Consider the following 23540-nt stretch of genomic DNA (forward strand, 5'->3'; position numbering starts at 1 on the left):
AAGAGATCGCCAAAATTCAGCTTTGTCGTCGTGATGTTTTACGTAAAATTTGTTGATCGTAGCTTGAACCCCGGCATTTTGTTTTAATTTCGTGACTATGCGTTTTATAAAATTTGGAAATTTATAAAATTATTTAGTAATCGAATACCGAGCTTCTCGAAGCTCACGCACACGAATTTGAGACGATTGATGGAGTATAAATACTTTTAATTACTTACCTATATCTTATATTAAAATATTACTATCGGTTGAGGGAAGGTACTCAATAGAATTTAAATGGCATTTCTAATTGATTTAAATAGTGTACTTTTTCATTTAAATGGTTTTTTACGACCCGGGTTTCACCTATCGACATTTTCAGGTACTATGCACAGCAGAAGGTGGAGATAGTATGTTTAGACCCGCCATAAATTTCAAATAGACAAATGAATACGTGTATTAAATAAGGCTCTAAGTACCAAAAAGTAGTGTTGCCTGTATTTGAATTTCATGAAGCAGACCTTTTGAAAAATGTAGTTTTACAGTGTGAAGTAATCACGGCAGCTTCTATAATTTTAGGTATTAAGAACTCGCAAGTGTCAACACACCATCGTCAGCTATTTTATATTGAATGCCGTTGAGAACTGCAGTGCTACTTATACCATTATAAATAAAACACGCCAACGTACTTACAACGTCGACAGGTTTAATTATTTTGCTGTATTTTTTTGACTTGCTAGAGGCACTTAGACTATAGTTGAAGTTATTGGCGTTGGTATGTGGAACATTTTTCTATAAAAATGTCAGTTTTTTTGTTTTTGGTACTTAGCGCCTTAATTAATACACGTATTCAAATGATATGAGTACATAGAATATAGTTATATTTTTACCGTTTATAAACAAAATTAATGTAATAAATTATCTCAAAGACGTGAGTAATAAATTACTAAGGCATACATAAAAGCCGTTTAATCATATATTTTATTCCAAATATTATGTGTCTCGACTTACACATGATGGATGGTAAGTTTCCTAAAGTTCTTGCATAGATTTCAAATTCATACATTACCTACTATATACATGGTTATCGTTTCGAATAAATTTTACCAAATTGTTAAGCTATTTCTTACATAGATCTCATACCCCGTACACAACATACATTAAGTAATCAAAATCTAAACTTGCTAATGAATATTTGAAACATTACTATCGTTCGCCCAACTAAGATAACACATTTTATGCTGGTTTAATAGTTTCTCGTGCTTTTAATGTATCTTATATCTAGTTTCGGCATCATTAGAGCAGGGCCTCTCAACTATTGTCATTTAGAATGGATTGGTGGTGGCCTACATTTGTAATTAAATTTCCGTAATTTTATGATTTCATTTATCAATACACACACATATGACACTTTTTAAGCACCACGGTTCATAATTGATACATCAATCCCGTGTGGCTCCGTATCAGGATGGCAGAATGAGCACATATAATATTTTCTTTCAGATAAGTTTTCAGTATCATAGAAGGCGATTTGTAACCTTAAATCACTACATCTAACTTATTAAAAGCATACATTTTACCATAAAAACAAAATAATTGATAAAAGTGTGGCAATAATAATAAAATATCATCATTATTAAGTTGTTTGGGCCGATGATGGTAGCGCGAATCCCATGTAAATTCCATACCATAATTATTGCCGCCATCCAGGCATCGCAGTACCAGACACATTACTAAATAAATGACAAGGCAGTTATCTTCAGAGCATATACTTTTCAAGACATGCATTCGTTTGACCCTAGCGTCATCAAGGAAATGATTCAATCTTTCGGTTCGCCCAATGCCGCGTCAAACACCGTAACTCACAAGCATTCAATAAACTACAGAGTGACTCATCAAAAAGTTCTCGTGCGAACGTGGTAGTGCTAGTGAGTGAGAACCGGACTAGCGCTCCGGCCTCACCATTATTAAAAGACGGTGCCTGGAATCCTTGGTATAACCCCCCAGCGCAGCCAAAGCAAATAAAGCCGCAGACTACTATTTTCGTTTTATGAAACTGAAATTGGTATGAAAATATGACATTTTATTAGAAAGGGTGACATTCTACGAAGGTACTTTCTTGTATCACTTGCAGTCAATTGAAATTTGGTTTATTTCACGTTGCACTAATTTACATCGTTTAGCCAGAGACCGATAACAATACTTACTAATTATTACTAATTTCTATGTAAATAAGTATATATCTTATTGAAGAAATTTGATTAATTTTTAATGCGCAATTAAGGCTATACCTCAGTTGAGGCATGGTCTAAAAAGATCGTGGCTAGGCGATACGCGGATTGTGCAAATGACGTGTGCCAAACGAAATATAATTTGTCATATAAATCCAACATGCGTCCATTTAATGTTTTGTTTATTGTTCTATTAGTAACAATAATAATATATTCATTGATATTTTTTCTTTTTCAAGTAAATGGGTAACGTTTTTTAGTCATATTTACACGATTTAAGAATTAATACCCATGTCGTCATTACGAAAAAAATTGACGTGTTCACAGCTCGGCGTTCTCACGCTCCGATTGTCAGCGAGTCCAAAATTTCGTCGCACCTATAGTTGAAAATTATTTGCCGTTTCACTGAAGTACCGTCTTAAGTGATATCAAATTTAAAAAAATATAAATATTTATTTTCCTGTCTGCGCCCACGGGTCTGCTATTGGGAACTCCTTATTTGGAGGGTATGAAATTACACTATACAGTCAAATTCATTTTGAATAGGATCCTGTTATCTCGTACTCGGTAACTCTCTCTTATACTTTAGTGACATGCCTAGTTCTCGTAAATGGATACATTGTTATTATCAATTATTTATTAGTGCCTTATATATTTTGATGAAAACATCAAAATAAATTATCAAAATACAATTCCCTACACTGATTGATATATCCTATTTATAGTTATATAATATCTTGTTTCATTACATTCCAAAATAACGTACCTATCAACTTATCAATTATTTCGTTTATTTAATTAGCTTTCCAATTATACGTGGAATTAAAATATGTATCAGGCACGCATAACTGTCCGCAAAATGTCGCAGACATCAGCTGCGAATCCATTAATACATATCGGCCGTAATTACCAGCATTTGAACGCTCCCAATCCTTTGATTAATGAACGGTATCCCTGCATTGTGGACAGCGAATACCCTCGCACCTCTGCGCCCCTGATACGGTCAGATCTGATTTCGAGCTTGTGGTTTAGGAATTTGAGTTATGATTAATTAATTATTTGCGGAGTTAACTATACCAACATTAGATAGGTAATTATGGATTATATGGAAAATAGTAAACTACAAAACAGTGTTAATATGTATGCTTTACATTATGAGGTAGGTAGTAAGTTTATATTGTATCTACCTATATAGCAAAGAATCTGCAGCCCTATGTTGTAACTTGTGACATGAAGTCACCCGGTGACATGACGTCATATAACATCATTGTGACGTACTACCGGAGTGAGTCAATAGTCTTCGAGAAATTAACGCTACTCTAATACTGGCGTTATTCATTGTCCCCATACACAAAGAGGTGTTTCAGCATAATAATATATATGGTGAGCCGTGTGCATTGGGCGGCTCGCCTTGATGCGTGTATTGAGCATACGTCACAATTACGTCATGTCGTCGGGTGACTTCATGTCACAAGTTACAACATAGGGCTGCTGGACAAGCGAAAGCATTACGAAGTTTTAATATTACAATACGATGAATAAGTTTCTGGCGCATACGCGTACCTCTAATCTCTGTCTTAAAACCTATTATTACACGATGCCACACTTAATTAAGCTGCTTACCCTAAAGCCTCTCTCACTCCAAACCCAAGACGTACACTCCCTGTGCATTCTCGTCCAAGATCCGGCAAGGAGTAATATCAGTAACATACCCTCCACGTAACCTTGCAATTTGGAATAGATTTATTTGAATTATTTGATGAAATCAACCAATCAGGCGCCTGGCATTTACTAATACGCAGTGCGTACTACACACAAATCTTGTCACTGTGTACAATTGCAAAGTTATGTGGAGGATACTCTTCGTGCTTGATGTATGTAAGACATTCTTTAACATCAAACATAGACAGAATTTACCATCGAATATTATTATTTATCAATAATTCTACAAAACATAAAAGTGAAATATACTTTATATACATTTATGGACGAGTGATAATGGAAAACACTCCGATCAGTGGCGAAGGGTGGAGGCAGGCTGTTAAGATCTGCCATAAATATTGGACAATAATTATTCAATTAAACCCTGCGAAAACCAAGCCGTAATAATAGTCAAAAAATTCTTGTCGATCTATAAAATATCTAAAATCATGCAATTAAATCATACATAACTTTAGATAATTTATAGATAAAATAATAATTTTTGTCTATTATAGTTTGGTTTAGGCAGGGTTTAATGAATAAAAAAATAACCAATAACATATTGTGTAATACGTCCACTTAATCCAACGAAAACAAATAAGTATGAATGAAAAATTGTACACAATTTTGTCATATCGCCCAAAATATACCAAAACTATTATGGCTTGGTTTAGGAAGGGTTTAATGTTTAATTGATTTTTAAAAACTAACCGACACACAGAGATATATACCTAATACCTATATAACTTTGTAAGTTCTGCGTGCCACATTATTTTTTTATAATTCTTTCGCGTCCCAAGTGCCATGGGTTCGCCAGCGATGATCTTCGTTATTACAAATTTGAAAAATATTCTGGAAACGTTCTTTAACCTCTTAATTATCCCAATTTTCTTTTATTACTTAACATTTTCGAAAACACATCATGTTCAACGAAGGCTCCATTGTGTATTATGTTTTGGAAAAACGTGTTCCGGTAGCCAAGGCATTTCCTGGCCTAACAAATTTCGAGCCGAAATAATTCTCCCTAATTATAATCTGGTCCCGGGCCGAACTTGATATGCCCAAAGGATTGGCATGCTGTTTGTACAACTAATTAGAAATATACGGCAAACGTTGAGGCTACATTAATTTTATGTACCTTCTCTCCACGTGTGTCCAAAGGTAGATTGTTATATTTATTTATCTTTGTCCGCCCATCCGAATTCTGCTGGCACATTGTGTAAGTTTCCGCGCCCTTTTTCTTTAGTGTTTATATATTATGTCTGGTACTTCATTTACAGTAGGTACCTATGTCTATTGTCTATTGTCTATAGCAGCGTTTGCCAATTAAACGTAGGTATATAAATACCAGAAATGTACCGTAGGTGCAAAAAAATAACATAATTTTAGGTCACGATGGCTGAGCGTGTAACGTGTATGTACATACCCAGTGACGTCCCTAGATAAAATGCCGCCCCTAGGCAGCGCCAAAAAGCCGCCTCATTTTTTATACAATATTTTTATCATCCTTTCATGAGTCCAATATCTAAGAAATGTGTTGTATGGATACATTACTGACAAAATATCAGACTAATTATTCGCAAATCTGCACGTGTCATTTCTAGTCACCATGGACGTCGAAAGGCAACGGAAGTAAACCAGATATCGCGAACCCGATAAAACCATTGATCTGATTTTTTTTAATGGAAAGATATTTTCGTTATTACTAAGTTTGGGTAGCTACTTCCATATATTCCAAATGATTCTCCTCGATTTGCCGCCCTTCGAGTAACTGCCGCCCACAAGCGATGCTCAATCTGCCTACCCCCACCGGACGTCACTGTACCTACCTAATAGGTTGAGCAAGTGGGCATTTCTCGTAAAAACAAAAATCTGTTAACACAACCTCTGTGAAACCCACATGGGCATATTAGGATGGGACATAAATATATGACACTTTGCCCCAAGGGGGTCTAGTATAAGTATGTTCGTTCTTAGCGAAAGGGGTTGTAAAACATGTGACGTCACAAAACCAACCAAACATAGTTTTCTGAGAATAAAATATTTCGTGAGAACATTATACTGAAATCAATAATTTCCAATGAATTGTATTTTTAACGAATGGGGGAGGAGGTTAAAAAAATTAAAGCAAAGCAAAAATCGTGTGACGTTATTTATGGACACGCCCTACATATACCGTTTTCTCAATGTCTTACTGTATTTTTTTTTCTTAGTTCATGTACTGTAAATCTTATACCTAGGTACCTACTTAGTTCTGAATGTTTACGATGTGTAACATTATAATGATAAAAAATATATTTTAGTATAGAAACTGTTTTAACTTTCTGGTTTCTTAGTCCCCTATAAAAAGGTTTCGTCTTTTTTATTGTCATGACAGACGATCGTGATGATCGTAATTTGAAAAATTACATATTATTATTTATGTTGTGTATTCTCATGTAATCGTTGCTTAAATTTTTCTGGACATGCCCTTTACTGGATATTGGCATTCTTTGCATACATGCCAATAGTTAGTTGTGAACGACACCAAAAAGAATGTCGTCAAACCAAATAATTGCCTTTTAGGTACTGTTCTTCTGCAACCCTGTAATATTAAATCCCACCTGATGCCACATTTCATGAATCAACAATGTTACATCTGCTAAAATCTATCAGGAGAACATAACAATCAATAATAGACCGCTCTTGTAACTCTAATAATATATCCCTCAACTCCATTGTGCCGTACTGGGAACCGGCGCGCATAAGCCCTGTAACACTGCGGATCATAGTATCAGGCAGGAAGCCAGTCAGGAGGTAGTGAAAATAATACAATAATGTATGTACATTACAGACGCTTTATTTATCGTTATAATATAATCTCCGGCGTTGTTTCTGCTTCCCTGGTATTAAATTTACGATTTGATCAGTGTCCATGGCCGTGTCGCTTTTAATATAATCAAATTCGATTAGATGAAAACATACAAATTAATTAACATACAGCTGGTGTTAATTTAAATGGCTTTGTATCATGCCCCTAGCTTATTTCGTTTATTTTAGCAAACAAATTTCACAACACGTATTCATACTACAAATAGAATTAAATATTAGGTGCGTATTTATATTAAATTTAATAAAGTCATTTAATAATATAATATGGCGTTCATATACGACAGACAAACACAACGAACGTCCATCAAGTTTTGTAGTAGATCCCTACTCACTACTGTTATCATCATAGTAGTTTAATAATACCTCTTTATTGTAATCGTATTTAATTGACCAAAGCAGTGTCAGTGTGATTTTTGCTTGAAATTCGCGCCTTTACTTCGTGACTCAGTGAAAAGGATCAGACGAATTATTAATATGAAGTGACCGAAATTCCCGATTTTGGCACCTTTTCTATCTGATGACCGATCAATTGTTCTTCGACAAAGTAAGCAAGCATCCGATTCAAATTATAACTTCCCCTGGCTTATTTTTGGGGCAAGTGAGCGTGTTGTTCAATCAACCAATTCTAAAATCGTGTTTAACTATCATTTAAATTTGCTTTGCCGAATGAATAGATTTGTTTTAAAAATAAATGTTTAGTTTAATTCCAACATAAATAAAGTACATACCTAAATATTATCAATTACTTACCACTCCACTTCCTTGAAACGAAATTTTGTTGAGTTTTCTTGCCGTTATTACGTTAGTTCGTTAGTACAATAAGTCTGTGACAGTACCTACTAACAAACCGTTTTCTGGCACCCGATTAATAGCCGGAATCGCGGGTGCAAAGGGTGGAAATGTTCTAGAGAGGATGAGAGTAGTATCACTATAAGGACTCATAATATTATGGGAGATCTAGTTTTATTTTACACTACACTAGAAAATTCCAATATAGTTAACACTTTGTAATCGCATGAAATTGGTTTGCGACGTCGTGCGTCGAATGCTTACGACGCCTTTAATGTTGTGATTATATTATGTCGCGTATTGTCACTGCGACAAATTTACTTTATGGTTTCGTCATTTTGCAGAATATTTTGAACGATCACCATCTCTGTAAATTCAATGTTGGAAAGGGCCAATTTTAATTTATCAGTATTTTGAATTATTATTCATTATTCGTGATATTTTCAATTATTTTTAACGGTTTATACGTGTAGGTGCATACGTTAAAATTACTTTATATATTACATAATATTTTGAACTGAATCTAACCTGCCGACCATAAATAATAGACGACATTATTACACAAAATACATAGTGCCAACCGCTAAAAACAAAAAACACGCGATTTTGACATGAGTCGAAAATGTGTAGGCATGTAGAAAATGATAAAAAACGGTCATTGAGTCATGCCGGTGTCGATGCAGTGCGGTACGCGTGACTGACCTCATTCTTGTTCTTCTGTGTCGGCAGATTTTGCTGACAATGTTCGTTTAAAAATTCAAAATATGCTACGGGATATGAGCATCAGTCTTATAACATTTTAAACACCAAGAAAAACGTCATACACACTTCTTCACGTAGCGGCTGCTTAATGTGACGTCACGTGACAGAATGCGACGTGCATGATAATATTATGTTTGGCGCTCAACGGTTCCGTGGTATTTAAAACGCGTCATAATTCTTTGACGGAGAATATTTAAATAATTATTTATGTTAGAATGTGCAGCGCGTCGTAGATAAATAAGTTTTACGTGCAAGAACTAACTCTATTTAAGTGCATACAACTAATGAGACATTACAAAGGTGATGTATTATGCGCTGATTATCTGTTCGACTTTTGATGAAATTATTAATCCATCCTGTTATATCCATGCTTCCGAAGTTCAAAACTTGTATACATACTCTACGTTAATTGCTAATAACTTACGGGTACATTATTAAATTCCTTATTCAATAATATATTCCTACATCCTCCTATCTAAATTAGGTATTCATATTAATATTAATTGATAAAGGCATGTAGATACATAATTTGTGCTCGAAATACTTGCGGCTACTCTGATTTTGTTTTATTGAAATCCTAAATTGATCTAGTGAGTGTCGTGACACGTGTTTTGGCTAGCGGTTTGGAGATTCCTTTAATATTAATAAAAATGTTTCTACATGTACCGTGAATATCTGCTAAATTTGGGCGATACCTACATAATATATTATCGATTTATAAATTAACAGTGTGAAAGGATGGGAGAGTAATTATTTATCATGAATAGAAAACGCAATTTAATGTATACATTTATTTTAATGCCTTCGTTTTTGTGTTCGACATGGTTGAGATTATGACTCGTGATTATGGAATCATGATTTTAGTGAAGAGGAGTTTGGTCAGGATAAACACTGATTATGGTAAACTGATTTATTGACACAGTAGAAAAGGTTGGAACATATTATTTAGAATGCGTCTAAATATTATTTCTCTCCTTGTACAGCGGTGTACAGGAGAGAAGCAATGGATTAAGAACGTTTCTTACTCTCACACCGATAAGGGAAAAATACTAAAGCACTAATAAGGGGAGCGACCTTCAAATCTGTCTGGGTAAACGTCAACCCAACACTTGGCGAATCAGCTAGAAGGCACCAATGACATATTAAATGGACGACTCACTTCATACCCGGCGCGCACGAGAAATTGTGCATGAAAGTCATCCACAGATGTATAGGTAGATGTCACGTGACCATTGACGTATCCGTTTCCATTATGCGATACAAGCTTCGAGAATTTAGAGTAATATAACCTTTATTGTAATGGCGTATTAGTGTCATGACTCATTGCGTTAGAAACAGATTCTCGGTTACTTACGACTTCTCGGAGATTAGACGCAAGTGAGCCAAGCGAATCACAGGCGACTGACTGTCCAATGGTTCCTGTCATTCAATTGCATTTAATAAACATTCATCAATATCTTAAAATGGCATTTTATAAATAATAAATAATACTAACACATGCAAAGTGATATCCCATCTGTCTTGGAGTGTTTAGTAGATTTTTTTACAATTTTTAACTAGGCACGTTGGCATTTTGTAACACAATAATAACGGTGGAGTCGAAACTTGACAGTCAGAAATTTTGTATGGGCAGACCCAGCGGTGTCGCCAGACCGCTTGCAAGCAGAATGTTCATTTGAGCGTAAGATACCGATATTAAAATATGAATTTCGCCATCCGGCAGACCCGACACAAAGTGAGTGTCATTTTATTTTCTAGATGCTTCGTCCATATTAATGTCATTGGAAGGCACCCATATGGGTGTTATCACAAAAAGGGTACTGTTCGGTTATACAGAATACAGCGGAAAACACATTTTGAAAATAGCCGATAAACTGGATTATTTTTTAGGTTAACCTAACCAAACCTAACCTAACCTAACCCAAACTAACAAAAATAATCCAGTATGTATGTTTCAAAATGTGTTTTCCGCTGTAGGTATTCCGTATAACCGAACAGTACCCAAAAAAGTGATGTCGATTATTGTATATGCTTCATAACTTTGCACTCCGGCTCTAATATGATGTAATATATTCTTAAAATATTTTTTTACATAATATTTTATGTAGTTATTACTGTGAATAATTATTATGAATATCTTTTGATCAAATTTTATACGACGTAATCAGGCAAATAGACGTATCAGTGTAGTAAAAATGCAAAAAATGTGCAACGTTATAAAGCGTATACTATAATACCCTTTAATTTATATTTCTTGTTTGAGATAGACGTAGCTGTTGACCATCCTGATTTAAGTGACATTGATCTGAATCGCTTTTAGGTCAGAAAATCTATTTATCGTTATTTTTATCTTCGAGACATCTATCTTTAAACGCACTATACTCATTTAATGCTAAACTTTTGCGATCTGTGTAGGTCTTCTGTGTATTTCGCAAAGACATCAATGTTGTTTGCAAATTGCAGGTGACTGAGGTATTTGCCCTTAATGGCGATTTACCTGATAATTCAAATTATATAATATTTTACTTAGAACTGGTATCATTAACCCCAATAAATGATACCGATATTTCTACTTCTGTTTATTCGCATTATCTTAATCTGAACGTCTAACGGTGATTGAATTACCTACTTAGATGAGTTATGCCTTGATTCGATCAAATATAAACCGTATCTAAAAGATAGTATTTTGTGGGTAAGTCGATCGCTTTGCTTCCGATGAGGCTGACATTTTCCGCATTTTCCCAGATAAACCGTTCGCCATCGGTAAATACACTTAACGCCGTACGTAGAGGGATAACAGGACCACATCAGCGGGTTTTTCAACCCAATGGAAACGCCAGTCGGAACACTTGGTAGACTCCTTCACAATTTACGATCAAAAGTATTCAGTTGCAACTTTTATTTTCTTAGACGACATATTGTGTCGGTTCTAGGATGTTAAGAAATGAAAGCTGGTTAAAATGAGTGTTATAAAATCGAAATGAATTCTCTCAATGTTTGAAACGTAATATAATACTACCTATTTGATATGTTAAAATTAGACAGTATATCGGGTATTTTCAAAATGTGTTTTCCGCTGTATTCCGTATAACCGAACAGTACCAATAAACGTTACCGGGGGGCCCGGCCCTACCGGATGCATTCATTGATTTTGCGATACTTTAAATTTCAACAAGAATTATATTCTATAGTTCATTACCTACTTACAATTAATAATCTTCAGCTGTGTGGATAAATGCGTTATTTAATTACCATCCAAACGATTATATTTCCATCAGTTTTTTTCAAAATTCAGTTTAATGATATTAACATAAGATATAGTATTTGTATCTCTTATTTTGCCCTCCCTAAATCTGTCACTGTTCACTTCTTTCAATATTTACTCTCTATCGTATTTCTTGGCTAAACCTAAAAGTTTTCTCTTGCTTTTCTTGCAGATCAACAATAATATAACAAAAAAATCAATTTATCATATTGCAGAAGCAAAATTATAATTAAGTACCTAGTCTTATAACATCTCCAATACATTCTGATAACATACCCCATAAAAACTTTTATTTTATGTCAATATTACTCAGTGGGGAAGGTTGACTTTTGGAAAGAGGTAGGCTGTGGAGATCAGAGAAATGGAACACACTTGTCGGGCCTTCTTACGGGAAAAAAGAAGATAATGCGATATTACCACTAATGAATAGGTAGGTACACACAACGACACACTAATTCGATGAAATTTCAATAGCACACTGACGATATAAAATTGAGCGATGAGTTTAAATTATGTATTTTCCTAAACATTTTATATACCTACATCAAAAATCATTAGATAAAAAGTAGGTAAAAGTATATAATTTATATGTGATTGAATGCCATAGATTGTTTTTTTTTTTAATTATCTCTTTCAATAATTATTTTGGACCAAACTGCAGTCATAGACAATAATACTTACTTACTTAGGATATGTGCTTATTCATTTGGGCCACCTAGACGGTTTTTAGCGTCGTCGTTGGCAAATTAAATTATGTTTATAGAATATAAAATAATCAAGTTATTATTTAAATAAGTAGGTACGTCACTATGCTAGTACGAAATATGTACTACTATCTATATAGATTTTAATTGCTGCATCACAAAAGACAATGTGATCTTTAAAAATTATTTCATATTTTTTTTGATTAAAACTTTTGCTTATATACCTTGTTACATGGGCTTCCGCAGAATGCATATCGAATTGGCTTCAGGAGCGACAGCGGGGCTTGAAATGCATACATATTGGTGTCCTCATAAAAAGGGGATGTCAGTATACAATAATACGTAAATACTAACTTCACCCCTCGTCTCTAGTCTCCGAACTGATGTCAAGCGCAGGTTGCTTTTTTTCTAGTGGTGTATAATAAATTACATGTTTTCAAATTATGTATATTCAATATATTTTTGTATTTATATCGGTCACTGACTTCTATTCCGGCACAATCCCGACCAACCCGAAATGGTTGGTAATCCTAGCCACAGCCATTATAATATAAGAGGGGTTATCCAAATGGTCGTGGTGTAGCATCTAAGCAAAAATATATAAATTGGTAAGTTTGCTAGAACTCTAACGTTTCGTATCGATTGATGTAATTTCGTACCAATACAACTTGGATTGACTCGAATTTACCTTTCACTTTGGCATTCAATTATCCTTGGGTGCGGTCCGAACAATTTACTTGTACTGACCCAGATTCACATGTCATTGAGTTGAACAAATTTACTTTTAATGTCACTTCTCCCACCGGGGGCGTAGCTCAGATGGTAGAGCGCTCGCTTAGCATGTGAGAGGTACCGGGATCGATACCCGGCGCCTCCAAGAGTATATATTTTTTTATTTATCTATCATTTTCTATATAATATCATATTTTTTTTTGTTAAGAAATTAATATCAGATAAGTACATTGTTATTTCCTGAACTCGTAAAGAATATTTTTGTACCATCGACTATCAAAACACTGGTTATGATATTTTATTATTTGATAAATAATAATATAATAAATTGTAAGCATCTTCCTCTAAGAAGTCGCTGTTTGTTACATACCTACCAATTTGATGGTTTTTCTTTAAAGTCCACGTGTATTAAGGCATCACAGGGTTTAATAAATTATGATTTTTTTTTTTTTAATATTCAACCAATAGGTATAGGTACTTACGACAAATTTACAACATTATAACCCAAAACTACTCTAATGCATTATTCTCATCTACATTGACGACGCACCAATGATGGCCTTAAATCGATTCTTTTATTATTCATTGTCAATTTTGAGAAAACTGTTCTGTTACTCTCGGACCGAAAATATATCACAATGTTTGCTCATAGTCGAATTTGGGGTAAGTATATTAACAGACTTTTTATGAGGAATGTTAGTTTCCATTCGCCCAACGCAGTGGTCGGCAAACTCATTAGTCAATAGAGCCAAATATCAACAGTACAACGATTGACCTTTCCTTTGAGAGCCAAATTTCTTAAACTTAAATTATATACAGTACTCTCTCAGTAATCCGCCACCCCAAAAACCAGACAAGTGTCCAATTAGTGAAAGCGGCGGATATTTAGTGCTGAATGACGTGACAGGGCGTGTTTAGTTGTAAAGTATCTCTCCAAAATTGACTTCTTGTTATGCGCCAAATTTTCACGACAAATAATACAGGTCGGTATGCCATTTAAGTTTTGAATAATCGCGAAAGTCTCGATCCATTCAATTTTAAATTCACGGTTTTCGTCTTCCGTTTTTATTTGCTTCTTCTTTGTAGCCATGTCAAATAGGGCAGAGAGCATTTGTGGTAGAGTCGCACTCAATGAGCCAAAGAGCCGCATGTGGCTCGCGAGCCACGGTTTGCCGACCACTGGCCCAACGCATTGGATTCTTGCTCTAGATCAAACACACAATGAAAAACAACATGTATTTTAGTCAGATGCGGAATTTCTCTCATAAGCATCAGTCACGGGTGCTCCATTAACTATTATACCTTAGTGCTCGGCCATAGTGATTTGGCGGGCGCAGCGCGGCAGCGTCTTGCGAAACTCAAACGTATATCCGTGCCCGCGACCGAGCCCCAAAAAAAACACTGTCTACGAACATTTCACACACGGTTATATGTTTGAGTTGCGCAAGACGCCGCCGCCTCGCGACCACTACGTTCTTGCACTTAGAGCTAAGCCGGCGGTTCAAAAGTTTTTTGGCGATAAGCCATTTTCTAAATATACCATAATACCTATACATTTTTAATCCGGGTAATATTATACTTATAGGTCAAAATTTCCTTCACACATTAATTATATTGTAGTCATTGTTCCACCTTTACTCTCAGTGTAATGTCTGTTCTAGCTTCATTGATCTACAGAAACAAGATTTCTTTGTGTTTCTCTATACCAGTTATTCCCGTTATGAGGGCAATCACACACATGAGTGGTAAGGGACCTTTGCATACAACGTAAAGTCATAGGGTCGTATTCATGAGATTCCCAAATACTTTATAGGCTAAATACTGCTCATTTGTATGCATGACTGCAAATGTAATCCGTTGGTTAGCGACATCACGATGTGACGTCATAATGTGCCATGGCGTCCATATAATGGCAAACTTATAAAATTTCATGCCCCGATCATTAATTTAAAATTTTGAAATTGTAAATGTGTCTGAAAGTGTGCGAACGGTGCCATATAAATTAATAATTATTATGAACTTTAAATAATTTATCAGTTATTTTATCACATTTATTTTATAATTTGACTGTACGAAATGATAGAGTTTTCCCAGTAAACATTTCCATTTGGTGGCAATACATACAGTTATAGTATGACTAACTTCACTTCAATCACTTCTATTATGAGATGTCAAAACGGAATAAGAATAAATGAATGAATGAAATGAATAAACAGCACGACTAGGAACTGTTTTTAAAGTTCGAAAATGTTTTACAGAGTCTACAAAATGAACGAGGGCCTCAAGCAAACGTTTGTTGTAATGAATGCATTATTAAAATGACATTTGAAAGTGACATATAAAGCAGCCATTTTGAATGACGTGTGACGTCAGATTGCTTACGTCACAAACAGTGCTATACGCTATATAGTGGAACATCGGTTAAATAGCTTATAAAGAATTTCGGAATCTGATACATACGGCCCTTATGGGTTTTCTAAGATACCCAAACCCATTAAATAACACTAAATAATACAAATTACACCAATCGCAACGCAACGTCTGACCCCCCTCGCATGTCGATCCTTCCGTTGTAGGAAATGTTGAACCCAGTCGGCGCGGTATGCCTGCCCAAGGATAGATTGGTAAAGCGCCACCGCCAGACGATGTTTAGACTAAGATACATATTAATGATACCAAAGTTCAAACATCTGTCCAAACACAGTCGACTGATTGCTCTTTATGAAACTCAACGCATGCCCACACTTGTAAACATTACTATAAAATTAAATATAGGATGAACAGTTGACAGTGTTCACATCGTATACATTTGCGCGCTTTAATCAAAATGACAATAAACAAGATGAAGCTTTCTAAATTGTCCTCCAAAGTTGGACGGTTACATGTAAATTGTACGTAAAACATTTCACCGTAGCACAGTTCACCGTGAGCTTTCTATTGGAAAGAGATGTCCGTATACTATACGTTCTCCAATTTTATTAGATTTAATATGAACATTCAATCAATTTGCATAGCTGATTTTGGCGAAATTCATGAATTCAAGAATTAAAACCTAACCTAACCTAACAAAAAGTTCAGTATATCGACTATTTCCAAAATTTGTTCTCCGCTGGCTTCCTGCAAACCGTCAAGAACCGTGTTTTATTTAGACATTAATTTTATCTCAGTACTATACGAACCAAAGAGGTTGGGTCTTTAATATACGACCATATATTTCTGATACAACATTTCACGGTGAAGTGTGATACGGTAAACTGCATTCGTACAAAATTCCGGACACGAAGTTGGACACACTATTGCTATTGTGGCAGGTCATTGTATCGAACCATTTTAAGTGTTGTTCAAATCTCCGTTGTTTTTTTTGCATAATATTCACTATCTGGACTGAGCATTACAATATAAAAAAATCGATTATCTTTTAAAAGTCCGAATCATAGACCCTGCTACAATTTTCAGGGATTTTTATTCGGAGATTTAGCCGTTCATACCTCACCCTAACGCGGGCGATTGAAGCATTCATTCCTTTTGGTTTTCTACGCCTAATGTAAACGTTTTTCTCTACAAAAGAGTTCGTCTTTTTCGTGGCCTTACACGTTAAAAATAATAAAGAATGGTGCGGGTTATCCGGATGTAAGCCGCGAACGAAGTACAGGAAAGTTTGCGTAATGGGCGAAGAGAACATATCGATCCTGCGATGTCAAAAGTAATGTACATAATGGATTTCTTAGCAATACCACGTATCTACTTCTTCCCCAGTAGCAAGAAAAAAAGGGTCCGCTTCAATCCTTTGATTTTTAGTTCACAGAAATTCCATAGTTTAAAAACTACTATGTACTCTAGCTAGATCAAGCATTTATCGTGAGTCGGTATTCGAAGCTTTGACCCACGGTTTCAGAGCGAACGCTCTGCCGTTTATACACGCTGGTTAATTTGAAAAACATAGTGTTAAACGTCATTTATCAAAATAATATTAACAAATAAAATCAAAATTATCCATTATAATATTGTTAAATGCAATATGTACCTACCATTAAACCTCAATATTTTTTTTGTATATTTATATAGGTACTTATAATCTTTTGTGTTTTTGGGCATAGGAAAATGTCTTCTCATACCCATAATTACTTACATAAAATTCTTTTCACATGTTTCAATGTTCCATAATTTCAAATTTGTATTTGTGCTGCATTTAAATCGAATCGAATACCTCTTCACTTGTTATGCTGCTCTGCGCATCTATTTTATACACAAGGCTGCTATCGGTCGCTATCGGCGGTTATCGAGGGTAATTAATCATATTTATGTATCGAGGTATTATAATTCTTTCAATAAGTTAGCCGTCTACACTCTACAAGTCTACACTGTCAAAATTGTCTGTCTCACTCTAAAAGTTAACACAGACAAAATAGGTGCTGTTAAAACATACCACTTAATGTAACAATTGTAACAATTATAATATCTCAATACATATATATGATTAACTACCCTCGAAAGCAGCCTTGTGTATAGAATAGATGCGCAGGTCCTTTATGATGATAGTTCGTAACAAATTTTAATTTCACATTCCTTGCCTTTAGATTATTTTACGCTATCGCGGCTTAAGATGTTTTACTTATAAACAACCCTAAATCGGAAATAACTGTACATTACGGGGATCTTACCAAAAAAAAACACTACGTTGTTACATCCTGCTAAGTAAGCAAACGCCGCGGACGTTCTTTTTCGGTGAATATGGAAAATTCTCGGCGGGATCTGGGGGATGGTGGCGTTGTGGAACGGCTGGTTGAATAATGGAAGAATTCCGGGAGAAAAAGAGAAAGAGTGCAGATGTTCCGAGAGGGAAATGAAATGCCGACGGCCGAGAAAAAGTAGATGCCATTTGTTGCCAAAATTTATCCGAATTAGCACCGCTTATATTAATGGCGGAATTAAGTAAACTTGTGATGACGAATTCGAAATTTATTCGCGGGCTGCGTGACGGAATGTAAAAAAAACATTTTTTCTCATCATCTGTATTATTTAATGCCCTTTTATTATGCCCAATTATATGATATTTTCTTGTAGCGACATATTTCTCTTATTAGATATTTTTACCGCATAATATAGCACCTACAATGGCCCAGCGGCTTAAGCGTCGGCCTGAGCGTCGTGGGTCCCAGGTTCGAATCCTGGGTCTGGCAAAAAGTACACATAGTAATATATAGTTTTGCAAATTATGAATCTCAGATAACGGACCTAATATGGGTTGAGCAAAAGTGGCTGACATCCATTTCTCGTAAAATCAAAAAAAATCTGTTAATACAATAACTCCACTCAATGGAGGGCTCATATGATCGGACATGGTCGGATTTACCCGTAGACAAGTAAACATTGTATAAAAAAATGTTTACAAATATTTCTATTAACACATTATAAAATAAGTCTGAAGGGGTAAAATATTATTCAGTAGTAGCGACGCGGTCTCTTATGGTATTTTATTTTTACTATTACACCCATAATTTGCGATGAGGCTGCTCTCGTGGTGCAGTACGTAAAGCACTAGCCTTCCCGGAGTTCTGGGTTCGATCCCGGTGTGGTCAAAATATATTTACATAATCTAATGTAAATTCCTCAAGCCTGGGAGTTTTACCACTATTATTGGGCTTCACGGCCTGTTGTGGTGTTCAATAAAGAAACAAATAATTATAATAATAATAATAATATGAGGACTGTCGAAATTACATTTAATCTGAGTTTCAAAGCATTAGACCAAGTATTGGCACGACTGTATTAACGGGCAAATGCACCCTACTTGGAATATTGGGTTTGTTAATAATTCTAGAATTTTTATTATTATTTAGTTAGTTATTTGTTCTTAAAGACAGTGTTCGGTTTTGTGTTTCGTTTGAAATGTTCATTTTGTTTCTTTACTAAGACGACCCGACCCTCCCATCCCACAAACCTTGATTCATAAAAAAATATCCTTAATCCTCAAGGGAATATAATAATATATAAGTAAATAACTTTGTAAGTAGTAGGTATATAGTTTAGTAATCCATGTATCGTTATGTATGTTAACATTTCCAGAGTTTCGACATCTAATATATATTATCATCGAACTGAGTTACATTTTTAAAATAGTATTATTTATAACAGAAACGTATATGAAAATTACTCTTGCGTGAAAGACAAATTGCTTTTGTACGTTTGCATCAGTTTTGATTTCCTTCCCAGTTGACCCTTTTCATACAAAAGTGATGGGGAAATCTTTCGATACACGGGACATTACTCATGCGTCCCTGGTACCTATGACGCGTAAATAAAAACAGAATCGCCGCGAGACATGATTTTTTTTAAATCACGAACTAGGTAGGTACAAGTAATCAATCATAGGGATCGTATACATCATTTTGATTTATGCTTTGTGTAACCTCGGCCACGTTATAAGAGGACAAAAGTATATAGCATTCCACAGCTCATTATGCAAGGAATGATCAATGACATACTTTGCAGAGGAAGTCGCCGCTTTTTGTATCATAACCATCTTAGTATTTGGTACTAGTGCAGCTACGCCGAACTGTTCTTGGCAGCAGTCAATAGAGTGATAATAGCCGACCTCTATTAGGACGGATATTGCGAATGCGTGTATCTATCAGTAATACACACAAAAACAAAAAGTCTTTGAATCGTAATTTTCATAAAATAGGTTTTCCATGTTTACCGCGAGATTTTGTGTCTGAAATAAATAGCCGTATAGCATTAAGATCAAAAGACGACACGCTGTTCGTGGATGATTTCACCGTGAACTTAGAGCCCTATGCAGAATCCAAGATTTCGATCCTAAGAATAAGTTGCCGAAAAGCATGCGAATACTGACTATAGAGTTAAGGAATCCTTAACCATAGACTACTTTTGTAATGAACACGCCTCCTTCTGTATTACTATTTACCACTGACAGCTGCTGTCAAAATAAATTCGCATGTCTATAAAACAGTCCATACACTCAAATTCATTTAACAATGTGTCTCAATATGGATATTGATAGTGTTAATTCGTTTGGCATGTACTTGCAGAATATTATTTTACTTTTATACGCCAGCCCGCAGAAATACAAGATGCCAGATGATAGAATGACACTTGACGCTAGTGTTACCATGTTAAAAAAATATCTTGCGGTGCCTGCGGAATCACGTATAATGACTTATAACGGAAACATAAGAGTATTATAATTAAATATTAATATGTATTTATAGTTATTGCATTTATAAAATGCAGTTGTCATATTTTTGTCATCGTTTAACAATTATAAAATAATTTACCTAAACTATAGGAAAGAGAATTTTTAAATATGGTATTATTTTCAATAGAAATGATCTTAACTAAGGACAATGTTTCTGCATAGTGATTTCTGCTAAGGAAATTTTAGTTATGACAAATGTTTCTACAATCCGCTCTTAAGTTGTACGTAGGTATGTCACAAAATGTCACTTAATTAGATGCGACGCTTGTTTGCAGACAGTACCTAAAATGTTATATGTTTATTTGATTCAATTTGATATTGATTAGTATTAAATTGCTTGTAATAACCATGCCATTATTATCTATCTTAAATTGATACTTACGAACATGTACTTGCTAACTTTCTTTTCAATCATTCAGTATTTTATATAAATTGATATACTTATACCTACGATATGATTGAACCTATTGTCTTCCGGTTATTTACTACATAAGTTTGTAACTCTCATCTGTTTCCGGTACAACAGCTCACGGTGGACAGTTGACGCTGCACGTTTCGCCTTCTAAAATTATACACTATTTAAAAAATTTCTGGGAATAAATCTAAAACATGATACAAACACGTCAGAATATGATGTTATTGTAATATTTATATTCAGACGTGAAAAAATATCTACATACATTATGTTGTTGTTAGTTTCAATGTCTCGGTCTTGGCTTTAAACTTTACAGATTAACCTGTCCTTAGAAATCACCACACCAGTAGCACAGCGCGGAGTTAACCTGAAGCGAGGATGGATGCCCTTACTTCGTTTCTCGCAGGCTGCTAGCGTCGAGCCATAAATCTTTCCTGACAGTTTTCCCGATCGTGTCTGCTGCGGTCAATCGTTGATTATTTCTCGGGACACCCACCCTTCCGTACTGATTATATAGGGAATAAATTTCGCTTGTAGTAGTCGGAGATTGTTTTCTGTCATCGTACACACCCTATGTTTCCCTGATACTTAATAGGTTTTTAACGCTAGATTGGAATTATAATTATTATGGTTGAATACCGTGATTATAATTCCTATGGTAGATTTCTAAAGATAAAACGCACAATTAACATCAGTTTGTGATTCACAATAATAATTATTGGTATATAACCTATCAATATATATTTTTGTTTATAGTAGATATTGTTCTGTCACCGTACAAACCCTATACTTGCCTGATACTTAATCGGTATTTGATGCTTGATCGTAATAACTATTTTCATTGAAGACATAATTTTGATAACAATAACAAATTTGTGGCTTCCTGTTTCGAATAAACCATAGAAATACCTCATTAAGAAACAGTTACTATTTTTTTTTTAAATGGTACGTTTAGATTTTTTTCCAATGTTAAATAAACACATGATTTAAGAATGTTAAAAATTTATTGAACTATATTTAGTAACACAAACCGATGTTTTAATTGGGCGAAAATTATAATACCTTGCGTATATTATAAATTAGATTTCAGTTGTATGAATTATAGACAGGCCGATAGCTCAGGCGCTTGAGCATTCACCCAGACAGTCAAAATTTGAGGTTAGAGTACCTTTGTCAGATTTGTCTAATAAGTGTAAATCATCACGCTGAAAATCAAAATGATACGTGCGCCCCGCCGCACCTGTGTGCGTTGAATTACGAAGCGCTCGTCGCAGCGCCTCACCATATCCAGTATACGCTGCAGTATTTGATCACGTTGTATTTTCGATAATACATAATTCACCTCGCCGCGAAATTTGCGCGCGCGCTCCGCCCCGCTCCTTTGTGTGTGACTTATCCCTTAAGATTACGTATTTTAAAAATACCCAATTATTCTATTGAATATTCACCCTGTCGTGGTGATTGTTAATAAATAGTTACGTCTAATGTATAGATACCTACCTTTTCCGGTTATACTGTAAAATTGTATCCTATCATTCTGCATTAGCTATTTATGACAGATGCCTATATATTATTATTTAGTTAATATGTTACTGTATTAATTTGATAGAAAACACTGGCTGTAAAATTATTGGAAATTTCTTTGCCCTATCGTTCATAAATTATGTTCGCCTAATACTTTATTTGCATTATAGAGTTTTAATTAAAATTAAATTAGGATTTTTTGACAACATACTACAGTGATAATAAGCAAACTTTAGCTAATGCTATACATAAATCATATTTGGTATATGATTTTGTTTCACTTTGTTTTTTTTAATGTTATGATGTAGCACCTAATGTAAACTCTGTTGTGTTTATTATAGATTGCATAATTATTATTGTGCTTAATTAATTTATGTTTGCCTGATACGTTTCCGGCATAATTATAATTGTACAACTGAAGACGTTATTCTATTAAATAATATATTAATATGGTTTCTACATTCATTTAATTAAATTGTAGGACTTCCTATTTACGCCATTGCGTTGTTGATACTCGTATCGCATAGGCTCGTAATACTACCAGTGGGTGTCAACAACAGAATTATTCCCCAGACATCGTCATAAAATAAACGAAGCGGATATGATTTTAATATTGTAACTTACATCACTCGAGTGTTAAGAACGTTCTGTCTCCAAACGGAATGACTTTGGTACTTTTCCTAGGCCATAGAAAAAGACGTTGCCAGTCCTCCACGTCGGAGCGACAGAAAGCTTTGCCTTTCCCATACAAAGCTAATGTGACTTTCATCGTTCACGGAACTGAATTACTTTTACGATTGCATTTCTCCTTTCTGCGTTTCACTTTTATGACATCCTGATAACATTCCTGCGCTCGGCTAATATTGTTATTTGTCCCATAAAAACCTTGCAAAATATCCAGAAACATCGTGGAGACTTCACAATATAACGCCACGGCTATAAAACAAATAGTAAATATGTATATTTTTGAACGGAACTTATATTGTAAGCTTTTTAACGTATTCTTCGTTTATTGGTAGAACTTAAGACTTAAGTCTAAAAATCGTAAGAATGGGTCAGGTTTTTTGTCAATATATTTTGTGCGTTCGCCGTCATTTGATATCGTGCTCACGTAAAGCACAATTTTCGCACTAAATTCACGAACTGTGGTTACCACTCTCTGTGGGTATTAGGCCCCCATAGACGGACAGTTCTCGTAGCAGTTTGAACATGGCACAGACAATAACTGTTCAATAACTGTACGTTAGTGGACACACCACAGATCAGTTTAACTACCCCATTTAAATCTGTCGAACTGTCAACAGACGTGCCCATATACGTACAGTTATTGTCTGTGGCAGATCAAGTG

The 23540-nt window shown here is 34.9% G+C and overlaps 1 protein-coding gene and 1 non-coding gene across 5 annotated transcripts in view; both read left to right on the plus strand.

The window, feature by feature from the left end:
- Positions 1-23540, plus strand: part of rg (A kinase anchor protein rugose) — a 684927-nt gene that overhangs the window by 142912 nt on the left and 518475 nt on the right. The window lies entirely within an intron of this gene.
- Positions 13107-13179, plus strand: TRNAA-AGC (transfer RNA alanine (anticodon AGC)). Its single transcript has one exon. It is a non-coding gene; the product is annotated as a tRNA-Ala (tRNA).

This window comes from Rhyacophila brunnea, unplaced genomic scaffold (genome assembly GCF_057557595.1).
Source record: "Rhyacophila brunnea isolate RB1 unplaced genomic scaffold, BYU_Rbru_1.0 scaffold_12, whole genome shotgun sequence".
Lineage (NCBI taxonomy): Eukaryota > Metazoa > Arthropoda > Insecta > Trichoptera > Rhyacophilidae > Rhyacophila > Rhyacophila brunnea.